This window comes from Citrus clementina, unplaced genomic scaffold (genome assembly GCF_000493195.1).
Source record: "Citrus clementina cultivar Clemenules unplaced genomic scaffold, Citrus_clementina_v1.0 scaffold_9, whole genome shotgun sequence".
Lineage (NCBI taxonomy): Eukaryota > Viridiplantae > Streptophyta > Magnoliopsida > Sapindales > Rutaceae > Citrus > Citrus x clementina.
In genome coordinates, this window is record NW_006261964.1 from 52658 (window position 1) to 65456 (window position 12799).

At 35.6% G+C, this 12799-nt stretch overlaps 1 non-coding gene across 1 annotated transcript; it reads left to right on the forward strand.

Moving 5' to 3' along the window:
- Positions 1–824: 824 nt before the first annotated feature.
- Positions 825–898, forward strand: TRNAN-GUU. Its single transcript has one exon. It is a non-coding gene; the product is annotated as a tRNA-Asn (tRNA).
- The last annotated feature ends 11901 nt before the right edge of the window (positions 899–12799 follow it).

Below are 12799 nucleotides of genomic sequence, written 5' to 3' on the forward strand. Positions count from 1 at the left end.
GATAGGGCGTCATAATCAATGATGAGCGTCTGTCTTCCCCCAGTCAGTTTCTGAGTTTGCCCTAATAATTTACATTAATTGATATTTTCGTTTGCCCTAATCATTTGGACTCCTTTCAAGATTTATGGTATAGTGAAATTGGTTTCACCAAATGACCAACCGGAGAGCCATACGTACATTATTAATCACAACCACCCAAACTAAGGAGTTTACTTGTACAGTAGACCTTAATTTTAAACTTTAAAGGTGGTATATAGTGCCCTTATTACTCTGAACATTAAGGAGAAGGAAACATCCATCAGTTAAAAAGGTTTTGGTTTAGATTTTGAAGTACCAATAGCTTATGAAATTGAATAAATAGGGCACCAGATTATGACAACTTAACTGGTACACAAGTGAAAGGGCAATTGGAAGTGCAAAAGAAGTATACGGACTTTACGGTAACAACCCAAGAAAGAAACAAGCCACTGTTTTTTTATATAACTATTATATGTGTGTTCACAAATAATTGAATTTGGCTGTCCACACAATGTGCTTCTTGTCCCTTAAAGTTGAGAAATCGGGGCCCCTACTTGCCCACACCTTGTTAAAGATTTATGTTTGCCATATGATCATCTGATTTACCTTATCGGTTGCCATACTCTAAAAGTTAACTTTAGACTTTAGTTACCATGATTCAAGGTCAAGTTATGAGACGGAACCCAAAAGAAGTAATTTGTAGATCAGGTTGACGTTGATTGAATTTCAGTCGTGATGAGATGGAAATTGGTGTTGGTTTGTTTAGCATATTTTAAAGCTTTTTGGTTCGTCAAATCTTCAACCAAGCTGGAATAGCTCAGTTGGCTAGAGCGTGTGGCTGTTAACCACAAGGTCGGAGGTTCAAGTCCTCCTTCTAGCGCATCTAATTTTTATTCTGCATAACTTACTTTTTTGAAACATGGTAGAGAAATTATTCTGTACGACTTACTTTTTTGAAACATGGTAGAGAAAAAACAGATGAGTGGAGGTTAATGTTGAAATTTTAAAATTTAATTGTAAAAAAAAAAAATTAAGGGTGCGGAGAAAAATTTAACGGTTCCATATAGCACCACCTAAAAAAAAAATTAAATAAATTCTTTTTAGTGCTAGAAAATAACTTCAAATGGTTTTTTATGGCCAAAATAGTAGAGTTTGATATACAAAGGCAAAAAAAAATAAAATAAACAACGGACCTCAATCTCAAAAATTATAAAATTTATTGATCCCATAGTAGGTTTTGAAGTGATATATTTTCAATCAAATCTAATATCTATAACTCTAAGTTATAGCACATCAAAGTTACTTCCATACTATTGGACATATATTTAATTCTCGTTGAATGTAACTTTGAAAGTATTGCATGTTTAACCTTCACTCAATCCAGCTTTGTTGGCACTGTAAATTTAATTCTTATTCAATCCAATTTTGTAAGAACTAGATTATTGTGTACGTTTTTTTTTCCCCCTTCCTAGATATATATTTCTATGCCCACTATTAGATTACTTAAGCCTATATTAATGATCATCACAAAATGAGATAGGCAAGAATCCTATAGCAATAGTGTGTCCCAACTAATTGAAATTAAAAGCTACCATGAGGCATATATACATCCCACTTGCTTATAGCAAAGGGAGGTCCAAAATTAAACAATTAAATATATATTGTTGGTGTGATCCATTATACGCAAACATATGCCGCCGCAATATGTTTAATTCGCTAATTTGATCAGCCATTGAAGTTGCATTCTTTTTGTCAAAAAGCTTCAAATGAGACGGAGGGCCGATCATGATTAATCTTGGTAGGATCACTTTGGATAGGCCCAACAACGGAGACGGAGCTAGTTTATTTTGTCTGCTGAAGAGACACTTTATTACTATTAGCTTAATCAAATTGCAAATAAAATTTAAAAATTAATAAAAATTAAACGATTTGGGTAAGATTTAACAACCATACCATAAGATAATAATTTTAAGATGATGCATGGCATCAACTGATGGTCTTTGAATACACAGAAAGCCATCTTGACTGGATTCTCTATTCAACTTCAAAGGTTTTATTAACAGCTCTTTAGTGAGATTCAGTTGAAGAATCATCCCAGAGATAATTTTAATTATATATATAATTAATTCCTTAATTTAACCCATGGCTACTAACTCTCTGACTCCAACAATTTATTACTGTCCATAAGAACGCATCAAAACTAGTAAAAGGTTCCATTCTCAAACCTACAGCTTCAAACTCATGCTGGAGGGAACCATCACAATATTCTCTTGGAAAAATTCTGAATGCTCCTAGTTTCAACTGCATCAGTCGTTGGATTCTTACATGCATTATTTACGCTTACTTGTTGGTGGAGAGGTACATTAGTACCTCGTAAGAATTAATTCAATATATAATGAAGAACTCATAAGTAGGACGGAGTCTGAGTCTTGCATGACTGTGCAAATTAATTAAAAAAAAATCTTTCATGCTAATTAATTTGATTGTTAAAATTAATTTATTGACAATGGAAAGTCAGAGAGTTTGTGAGTTAACGAACTGAAAGCTGAAGTGAAACTGAGCGCAATAGAACATCACTTGTGTTTTAGGCAGCACATGGGAAAGAACACGAAAGATAGCCGAGTAAAGGAGGGGAGGAAAAAAGTTCATTTGCAATTCAATGGCCCTGCTTTCTTGCTGCCACAAATTTTAAAAGGAAAGAAAAAATGGGAACAGAACCTTAATACTGAGTCACTTTTAGCCTGGCATGCATAGTCACTTTGATTGTTTCATTCACTAAGGTATGTGTTTAGAATCCTATAGTTAATTAAATGATATAATATATATTATATATAATTAGCATAAGCTCCGCCTTCCCAGTTAAAGCACTCATCTACTCGTCTTACGATTTATGGCCACTGTCAGCTAGCCATGAGTTGGACACCAACATAATAAGCATTAGGTTCCTTTACCATTCCAATCCCAGAGATAAAAAAATCTTCTCACCGCTATTATTCCTTCTTACTTGCTATGTTTCGAAAGTGCTATGTATAAGAATACGACAAAATTACTAATCAAAGTTTTAAAAAGACGTATGAAAAGACTATATAATTTGAACAAGGTATACCGTACGGAGAATCCATACATGGGGCGGTACGTATATGATATTATGATACACCAGCAACTGGAATATGGAAAGCATATATATAACACTCAAACAAACCTCAAATGAATACCTTTACGGATCCTCTTTCTTAATTAATGCAAATTCTGTTGTGTTAATGTGTGTATGTATGAAATTAGATGTGTGCGCCCTCATTTTTTTAATGTAGATAGTTGTTAAGTTGTGTGGATTAATAGAGTTAATTTTGAATACACTATAAAATTGTACGGTTTAATAGTATTAAAAACTACCTTTATTAAACTACACAGTTTATAGTGTGTCCTCATGCAAAAATAAAAAATAAATAATGAGAGTGCGAGCACTAAAACAGACTATATATATATGGGGACACCTGTATTTTTCTTAGTGCGGATATATTTTTAAATCATGCAGTTTAAAAGAGTTAAAAACTAACTCTCTTAAACTCCGCAGTTTAACGCGTGTCTGCATTAAAAAAAAAAAAAAAATGAAGGCGTCTGCACTAAAGAATGATTATATATATACACACACATACTATGCATTATGCATGGAATATCACTCTTACTAAAGATTAGATTGATATTCATCCACGGAATGTGATTAATTTCCTTGGCAATTAATGAAATTTACCATTTATATTTAACGGTGTCAAAGCTTTCCCTCTGGCTTCCACTAAATTAGTCAATTATTGTGTTATTCTCTAATTAAGAACTAAATTTCGGTTTGTTTGCGACCGCTGACTTTAATTAGCAATTTCCCCTACTGATTGCCAAATCCTAAATTTGTGTCAGAAGGCTTGTGGAATAGGCTCCGTTTGGGATAATACATGCATTGTGCTGTGACTTTGGAGAAGTTATTAATTGAAGCATTACCTGTCAAGTAAATCTAGATGGATGTTCATTTGGGAAACAGTCGTTACACAAACTTTTGAACAAATAATTTTGGTAAATTAGCGAGGGTGCATGTAACATAAATTTTTCATCAAACATAAATTAAATTAACTACTCTGTCAGCGTCTGAAGCATAGTTGGAAGTGTGTGCTACTTGAGTATTCAAATTTGCACAATGCACTTGTTGTGCCAGGTTGTTTAGTTAATAGTTTATCGCTGCTGTTACTCATCAAATTAATTCCTTTTAATTAAGCATTCAAGTATTACAGTCATTCAGTTAATTAGGTATATGCATGCACTGCCCAAAACTAATAACATATGCTGTATATAGCTAGATCGTTGATTTCCATTAATTTTCAAGATTATGACAAGAATATTCTTCTTCTTCTTGGAGAATGTATCTGTTCTAAGCTTGCTATGAGCCTGTAGATTAAAGGGGGAAAAAAAAAGAACTAAAAATCCAAACTGAAATTAAGGAGGAAAAGAACCAAGAAGCTGGCCAAGATATAATCTATATAAGAAATTATTATACATTAATTATGGTACTCATTATTATGAGCTACAATTTTGGAATTATTTCAGGGGTCAAGTCAAATCAATTACAAGAAGGGGAGAAAAAAAAAAAAACTAGAACACAGTTGAGTGTAAAGATAGGGGCCGATTAATATTAATATGGTCTATAGAGAAATAACTAGGGTGGTGATTAATTAATAAATAAATTAAGCTGCAACAGAAACTCGGGTTTCATAGAATCTGGCAATGAAGGCAGAAGCTTTGCCGTCGATACCCGGTTCAGCAATTGAGAATCGGCCATCTTCATCACTTTTACAAATCCTTCTGACGTAGTAGCCATCCTCGCTCATATCATCCCCACCATATGAACAGCAACCTTTGAATATGTTGAATATTGAGAAGCAAGATGAAGATGAAGACTTCCTATGCCTGCTGTAACCTCCTGCCATGATCACACTTACTTAACAACTAAGCTAGAGCTCTGTGGCTATAAAGCTGTTGCGTTTCTAATTTTACTAATTAATGTGGGTGTGGGTGTGGGTGTGGGTGTGACTGCAGCACTTCTTCACTCGAAGATCACTTTCAGTATGCAAAACGTCATGAAATATCGAGTGTATTTATAGATGAGTAATCACCTACATGCGCTTTGAAGGCTATTTACTACAATAATTGGACGGTCAAGATTCAACGAAAATAGACGTGCATGGTGAGAGAGAACTCATCATCTCAAATCATGGTTGTAAAACTTGGAGAAGGAATAAATATTATGGTCCTCTACTTTTGATGAATTGACCCAAATAGCACTAATTCATTATATTATGATGAATTCACTTTCTGGCTAGCTGTACGCTAACTGGTAACCCTAACCCTAAAAGATCCCTGCTATGATATTGCTAATTAATTACCCGTTAAAGTAATGCCTACGGAAACTACTTTGATCAAGATTGCTTTTTTAATTTGTACTCCCCCAGACACAGTAATACAATAACTTGAATCTTTCTTCTTACTTTACTACTCCTTTCTCACACACACTCTCTCTCAGTGGCTATTATTTCTTTTGCTTTAAATTCTTCACCCTTTACCTTTTTTTTTTTTTTTCATTTTCCTTTTGCTTATCGAAAGGCGAGGTGAATTTATAATTCCATCTAGGATTAGCACGTGTTATGAAGATAATCTCGTATTTGTTGTTAAGTATATAAGATTAGGATAACTTTCAACTCATAATAATTTAGTTTTACAATATAATCATTCAGATCAGTTTTTAATATGAGATACGTCCATGAACCTCTATATATATATATATAGAGTAAAATCACCCAAAAGTGAGGCTTCAGCTAAATAACTAAATACATAAACTAAGAACCGCATGTACTTTACAAAACTCATATAGCAGCTACCTCCAACATAAAATCTAAAAGATACAAATATCTGTCTTTGCTCTTTACGATGTACTTTGAACAAATTAAGATGACTACAGCTTGCAAGATGTTCTTTATATATATATATATATATATATATATATATAAAGGGGATGGATGGCATTGGCTGTTAAGTAACCTGCAGGATTTTCGAAGAAAGTCCTCACGCACGCGCAGTGCATTCAAGCTGTACGTCTAACTTTTTTAGGCAGATATTCATTTATAAAGCTGGAGTTCGGCAGCAGCGAGGCAAATGCATGTATATTTGTATCTCACAGCTTTAATTTGTTAATCATGCCACCATATTCAACAATTTGGCCCTTATAATCACACTATTATAACATTTTATTACCGTAATGGCATTTATTTATTATACTACGTATGCTCTTTTGGTTCTTCATATATAGAAATCAGAATTATATAAGTATATAATCTCAAAATACTCAAAAGAAATTCCCGCACAATACGGTTAGGTCGACCAAAAAGATAAAGGAAATATCAATTATAAAGCATGTAATATTTAACGTGCCACTTATAATATTGTACGCATGAAGAGTAGTTGTCTTAAGTTGAAGATTTTATTGGTTCGGTTTCACACTTGGGATGGCAATTAAATCCATCCAAATTCGATATCCAAGATATCCATCCAAATATTCTGGATCAAGGTATGGATATTTCAAAAATTATTCATCTAGATATTGGGAGAAAATATAAATACTATCTAATTATCCGAAATGGTAAGATTATTTGAATTCATAAAATTATTCATTAAACTTATTTACTAAATAAACTTACCACTGAAATTTAAAGTTTTCAATTTTTTATTTTGTGAACCTACTTAAATACTTAATATGGCCTTACTAAACAAAATTATTATTAAATTGATTTTAAATAAACCCACCATTTGGTCTCTTCTTCTTCACCCCCTTTTTTTTTATTCTGTACTCTGTATTCTTCATTTAAAATCATCGATGCCTTAAAGAGAGAGTAATGAGATTAATCATTGGCAATTTAGTGTTCACAACTATAATGGTGTTGAAATTATTGTAAATCTATTGCCACACGAAGACTAGATAAGAATAGAGCACTAGTTACCGATCAAGAAAGGCTTCAAATTAGCCATACAAGGACTTGCATAGCCTGGGCAAAGATGTTTACTGCTTGCATCACAACAAAAGCAAAAGAAGAAATTCACATTAAATTCATGAGGCCAATCACACAAAATTAGTTTTTGTCCGAAAGAACAATCTTAAAATATTTAATAGGTTCTGTATGATCGAATAAAAATATTTTTTTAAATTATTTTAATCCTGTTGAGACTAAAAGTTAAATCTTGATCTTTAATCAAGCAAAAGAATCAAACTAACTTCCCAAGAACAAATTATCAAACGATAAAGAAACAATCAACACACCCAAGAAAATAAAGAACTTAAAACCAGAGAAGATAAGAGGAAGAAGAAGCACTCAAAGATTACGTGGTTCAGTACCAAAGGTACCTACATCCACGGCTGAAGAACCCTCTTGGGCTTGAAGCTTTTATTGAACAAGTCGATTACAAAGAGACAACTGATGACAAGGATTAAATCTCTCTCACATAGTATTTTCTATCTCTCACCCTAAGCCTCTCAAATCCGTGAATCAAGTACTCCTACTGATCAGCCTTGAGCCATCTTTTATAGCTCTGTTTTTGTCCAGCTGTTAGTAGTAACAAACTTAACTAACCCTGGCCCCACCAATGCTGACTCAGCTCGTCACTTAACCTCTTAACTGAATTAACTAACTAGCTTCACAAATCTCCACCTTAGTTCATTCTGTTCCAGCCTCACCCCAACTTTGCTTCAGCTTGTTGACGTGCTTGACTTACAAGCATCTAACTCCAATCAAGCTTAGAGAGTTCCTGAACTTGATGGTTGGCAGTGGTTTAGTTAATGCATCTGCTGGATTGTCCTCTGTAGATATTTTAACGACATCTACAGCACCCCTTTCAATTTCTTCCCTTATGAAATGCAGCCTTATATCTACATGCTTGGTTCTTTCATGATATTTGGAATTCCTACTCAGCTGAATTGCACTTGAGCTGTCACAACATATGGGAATCGTATCTTGATTCAGCCCCAGTTCTGATACTATTCCACTGAGCCACTTTGCTTCTTTTACAGCCTCAGCTAATGCAATGTACTCAGCCTCAGTTGTGGATAAAGCAACCACAGGCTGCAAAGAGGCTTTCCAACTCACAGCTCCACCACACAATGTAAGAACAAAACCAGTAGTTGACCTTCTTTTGTCCAAGTCACCAGCAAAATCAGAGTCCACATAGCCAATGATTTTACTTGTGACACCATTATTCCCTCTAAATAAAATACCAGATTCAGATGTCCCCTTCAGATACCTGAGAGTCCATTTTGCAGCATTCCAGTGAGTCTTCCCTGGGTTCCCCATAAATCTGTTGACTAAGCCTACACTATAAGCAATGTCAGGTCTAGTGCAGACCATAGCATACATAATGCTTCCAACTACACTAGAGTAAGGAACTTTCTTCATATACTCAATATCAGCATTATCAGATGGCTCCTGCTACTTTGATAATTTAAAATGAGTGGCTAAGGGAGTGGAAACTTCTTTAACATCCACCATTTCAAACTTGTTCAATACCTTTTTAACATAACCAGCCTGTGTGAGGAATAGAGTTTTGGCAACTCTATCTCTTTTGACCTGCATTCCTAGGATCTTGCTTGCAGAGCCTAAGTCTTTCATTTCAAATTTAGACCTCAGCTCAGACTTAAGTTTCTCTATTTCTTCTCTGTGTTTGCATGCTATGAGCATGTCATCAACATAGAGGAGTAAATAAATCTCATCTCCAGAAGGTAGAAGCTTACAATATACACAATTGTCATATTGACTTCTTGAATAGCCATGAGCCACCATAAACTGGTCAAACCTTAGATACCATTGTCGAGGAGATTGCTTTAAGCCATAGAGACTCTTTTTAAGCAAGCAAACCTTGTCTTCTAATCCCTCCTGAATGAAGCCTTCTGGCTGTTCCATGTATATTTCTTCCTCAAGGTTGCCATGAAGGAATGCTGTCTTGACATCTAGCTGATCTAATTCCAGATCAAAATAAGCAGTAATGGCAAGCAACACCCTGATTGAGCTATACTTGACAACAGGGGAAAACACTTCACTGTAATCCACCCATTCTCTCTATGTAAAACCCTTAGCAACCAGCCTTGCTTTATACCTTGGAGGTTCAACACCAGCAGCCCCTTCTTTAAGCTTGAAAATCCATTTACAGCCCACCAACTTCCTTTCATTTGGCCTCTCTACCAGAATCCAGGTATCATTTTTCTTCAGTGATGCCATTTCTTCTTTCATTGCTGATAACCGATTTGACTTATCTCTGCTGTTCATGGCTTGTTTATAGCTACTAGGTTCTTCCCCAATAACATCTTCAGCCACTGTGAGTGCATAGGATATCAGATCAGCTATGCCAAATCTCTTAGGCATTCTGATAACTCTCCTTTCTTTGTCTCTTGCCAGCTGATAAGTATCTTGTTCTGAGGTGCTGGTGCTAATTCTGCTATCATGAGACTTGCTCTTGTCATTTGCAGGCTCTACCTCTAAGTTAGGTTCTTGACTAGCATTTTGCTCAGGGGCTAACAGTTCAGTTTCAACCTTCTGTTGTAGCATAATATCCTCATAAAAAATAACATCCATGCTCACTATTACTCTTGAGGGTTTCCCATCAAAACACCAGATCCTATATCCCTTAACTCCTTCAGGGTAACCAATAAAAATACCTTTGATTGCCCTAGGCTCAAGTTTTCTTTGTTTGATGTGTGCATATGCTGGTGAGCCAAATATTCTAAGGTTACTCAGATCAGGGGTTTTACCAGACCAAGCCTCTTGTGGAGTTTTGAAGTTCAATGCTGTAGAGGGGCTTCTGTTGATTAGAGATGCTGCTGTAGTGACAGCATCTGCCCAGAAGTGTTTTGATAGATTGGCACTAAACAACATGCATCTAACCTTCTCCACTAAGGTCCTGTTCATCCTCTCAGCAATGCCATTTTGTTGGGGTGTGTGCCTTACTTGTTTGTGCCTTACAATTCTCTTCTCTTTACAGAAGCTATCAAACTCCTTGCTGCAGTATTCTAGGCCATTGTCAGTCCTCAGCCTTTTCATTTTCCTCTCAGTCTGATTCTCAATTAATGTTATCCATTCTTTGAACTTCATTAGTGCTTCCCTTTTCTGTTTTAAGACATAAATCCAAACTTTTCGGGTGTAGTCATCAATCAAAGTCATGAAGTATCTAGCTCCACCATGAGATGGAACCTGTGATGGCCCCCATAAGTCTGAATAGATGTAGTCCATTGAATGTTTGGTTTCTTGCTTGCCAGTGCCAAACTTTTGTCTGGTTGCTTTACCAAAGACACACTTTTCACAGAATTCTAGTGAGAAGATCTGATAAGAACTTATTACTCCTTGTTTACTTAGATCTCTTAGACCCTTCTCACTCATGTGGCCTAATCTCATGTGCCACAGTTTAGTTTTATCTTTACTAACTGAGGCCATTATTCATGGTGTGTAAGATGAGCCTATCAGAACATATAGCCCATTTCTTCTAACCCCCTTCATTGTAACTATGCCATTGTTAATGACCTGCAGCTCACCATTTTCAGCTTTTATGCTGCAACCAGATTGGTCCACTTCTTCTAGGGATATCAGATTTCTTTTTAGATCTGGTACATATCTAACATTTCTTAGGTCTCTTGCTACCCCATCATGCATAGTAATGGACACTGTCCCAATTCCAGCAACTTTACAGGCTAAGTTATTTCCTAGTAAGACTTTACCTGTATCAACTTTCTCAAAAGTCTTGAAGAGTTGCTTATTGGGGCTCATGTGGAAGGAGCATCCTGAATCAATGATCCATTCATCAGTGGGTTGCTTTTCGGCAGCAATGAGAACATCAGCCCCTTCTGAATCTCCTTCATCCTCAGATGCTATAGCTGCCTTTCCAGAGGTCTCCTTTTGGATCTTTTCAAGTTTCTTCTTCTCAAAGCAGTCTTTGATATAGTGCCCTTCCTTCTGACAGAAATAGCATTTTCTTTTTTTCTTTTTTTTATCAGTGTTATCCTTTTGGTTGTTTCTTTTCTTCTCATATTTCTTCTTTTTGTCAGCTTTTGATTTAGCCATCAAGATTTCACCCATCCCTTGATCTTTTCCTTCAGCTCTTTTCTTCAAATCTTTTGACTCGAGGGCACTCTTCACATCCTTCAAGGTAAGGGTTTGTCTCCCATACAATAGAGTGTCAACAAAGTGCTCGTACGAGTCTGGAAGAGAGCTTAACAGTATAAGAGCTATGTCCTCATCTTCAAGATTTATGCTCACATTCTCCAAGTTCAGAATCAACTTGTTGAATTCATTAAGATGGTCTTTCATGGTTGTTCCCTCCTTCATTGAGAACGTGTACAGTCTTCTTTTCATGTAGAGTCTCTTGGCCAGCGATTTCTTCAGGAACATCTCTTCAAGCTTTGTCCAGAGGCCTGCTGCAGACCTTTCTTTTGCTACCTCTCTCAGCACTTCATCTGAAAGGTGCAAGATGATAGTGCTGTGAGCTTTGTTGTTGATGATCCTTATGTCTCCACCTGAAACTGAGGACCCCTCTGCTTTTTCTTTCTTACTAATTTGATCTTCTTCAATATCAAGGGCAGCATCAAGCCCCTGTTGTATCAAGATTGCACGCATCTTGAGACTCCATAGATAGAAGTCATTTTCTCCATTGAACTTTTCCAGATCATATCTCGTAGAAGTCATTGCAAAACCAGAGTTGAGAGCTGTAAGGGCTCTGATACCAATTTGTTGAGACTAAAAGTTAAATCTTGATCTTTAATCAAGCAAAAGAATCAAACTAACTTCCCAAGAACAAATTATCAAACGATAAAGAAACAATCAACACACCCAAGAAAATAAAGAACTTAAAACCAGAGAAGATAAGAGGAAGAAGAAGCACTCAAAGATTACGTGGTTCAGTACCAAAGGTACCTACATCCACGGCTGAAGAACCCTCTTGGGCTTGAAGCTTTTATTGAACAAGTCGATTACAAAGAGACAACTGATGACAAGGATTAAATCTCTCTCACATAGTATTTTCTATCTCTCACCCTAAGCCTCTCAAATCCGTGAATCAAGTACTACTGATCAGCCTTGAGCCATCTTTTATAGCTCTGTTTTTGTCCAGCTGTTAGTAGTAACAAACTTAACTAACCCTGGCCCCACCAACGCTGACTCAGCTCGTCACTTAACCTCTTAACTGAATTAACTAACTAGCTTCACAAATCCTTTATTGTTTTAGCAATTCTCATGATTATAGAGCAGTGTCTAAAAATATGTAATATTAGTTTGTTTTTTCTTAGATACTTTTCTGTTCTTAAATGTAGTTGTGTTAATGGATATTTTGGTATGAAACTTTGATAAAATAAGGTTCAAATAACCCCACCCTATCCAAAATCCTCGTAATTATCCATAATAGAGAGTGAAATACCCGTTTTACCTTTATAAAATTTGTAAAAAGTACAATCATGTTGTTATAAATTGTAATATTTATTTTCTATCTTTTATATTTAAAAAATATAAACATAAATTTAATATTTATGAAAACAGATTCAGTTGTCATTGACTTGTTGGATGTGGTGTTAACAACATAGCTAACATCATCAAACTCTATTTTTCACGATATGTTCAATGGTGGCATTATTGGCATCAGAGGAGCAACCGACATGACGGAATTGCTGGCTAAAGTCGAGGTGCAACCGTAACACTATCGTCCAAACGACAACGAG